This window comes from Cyprinodon variegatus, unplaced genomic scaffold, assembly GCF_000732505.1.
Source record: "Cyprinodon variegatus isolate N-32 unplaced genomic scaffold, C_variegatus-1.0 Scaffold2324, whole genome shotgun sequence".
Taxonomy (NCBI): domain Eukaryota; kingdom Metazoa; phylum Chordata; class Actinopteri; order Cyprinodontiformes; family Cyprinodontidae; genus Cyprinodon; species Cyprinodon variegatus.
Genome location: NW_015152777.1, coordinates 30,199 through 31,664, shown reverse-complemented (window position 1 = coordinate 31,664; position 1,466 = coordinate 30,199). Strand labels below are relative to the sequence as shown.

The 1,466-nt window shown below is 43.0% G+C and overlaps 1 protein-coding gene across 1 annotated transcript in view; it reads left to right on the top strand.

Annotated features, from left to right (window-relative positions):
• The first annotated feature begins 355 nt into the window (after positions 1 to 355).
• Positions 356 to 1,466, top strand: part of LOC107080788 (chromobox protein homolog 1-like) — a 12,226-nt gene continuing 11,115 nt past the window's right edge. Inside the window, exon 1 of the mRNA XM_015368991.1 lies at positions 356 to 603. The gene's annotated coding sequence lies outside the window, so the exon portion shown is untranslated. The remainder of the gene's footprint in view (positions 604 to 1,466) is intronic.

Genomic DNA, 1,466 nt, shown 5'->3' with positions numbered 1-1,466 from the left:
ACAAAAGGCAGCTGTAAAACCTTTTCTAAGGTTTCTGCAAAATAGGTTACACTGAAAAAAAAATAATGCAGCCACTTTTGGTATTTGGTTACTTTAACACAATTGTTTTATGTCGTACTCTGCTAACATCAAAAACAATTGTGTTAAAGTACTTAAATATGATCTAGTAAATGCCAAAATCAGTTGCATTATTTTTTCCACTGCATTAATCTTATAAAATATCACTTGTGACGCGATTTATTTATTCTGGCAATTCTCTTTGCGTAAAAAAAAAAAAAAAAATGTTCTTTAAAAAAGAAAATCTCTATTTTCATGGTGGACAAAAGGATGAAAAAGCGATGACGCAACATCCGGTGGAGCTGTTGGCGGGCAGAAAGGGGCTGGTTGTATATGTTAGCAACGCGTTTCAGGCTATTGTGTGATTGAGCGCCGCAGGCAGACGCAGACTGCTCCCAAACTACCGCCGAAGGAGTCTGATATCTCTCGGCTTTCCTTCCTTTTGCTCCCCGACCCTCCATCGATCCTCAGCCGACCGTTACAGCCGCTCTGTCCGCCTCGGCCTGCTGCTAGCCCGCCCAGCGCTCCGAAGGTTTCTGCGGGAAGGTAAGGCTGCTGGCAGCTAGCTCAGCCCGTCAGCCATGTTGTTCTCTGGATGCTGGACTCAGGCCGCCCGGGTTCTCATTCATTTTCTGCACATTTAGCTACCAGTAACCTGTTGTATCGAGTTCAGGATGGAGCAACGTTAGCTGCCCCGTTAGCTCGTTTAAGCGGAGCGCCGCTCGTGCGGCTAAACGTCCGCAGGGCGTCATGATGAGGCGTCCAGCGTGTTTCCAGACAGGATGGGAAACGGTGCAACACGCTGTTAGCTCTGCACCGCAGGGGAAACGCTTCATTATTAACTCCTGTAGTTTAAAGTGAGCTGCGCGTGTTTGCTAGGTGTAGTAGTGAGGTTGGTGCATTCAGAGAAATCACCAACATGGAGGAAAAACGTGTTTCTTTGCTGAAGGACGCCAGAAATGATCCACATGCGCCTTAGAAACGGTTTGCAGCTCAAAGTCGGGTTTTTGTCCAAAGTAAAGGCGAATTACTTGATTTAAAACGTGCATTGAACACGTGAGCTGCAGCCGAAGTGCATTTAAAAAGATCTGATTGCAGTTTTATTAACAACGGAGTTTAAAAAGTCAGCTTTTAATTTTAAGACAATAGCTGAAACGCTGTTTGTTTGTTTTGTTTGTTTCTTCACACCACGTGACACCTTTTTTTTTTTTTGGCTAGCCAAAGATTCATTAAATACACTTTTTCTATTAAATTAAGCCAGGTGAAACTAATACTTAAGTCTTTGGAGCAAAGAGTTTGTTGTTTTGTTTGCATAATGTTTCCAATAATGTAAATCTGCATGTTTTCCACCAGATTACCTTTTTATGGGTGGAAAAAATGCATTTTTGGCACGATGCTAAAGTCATATG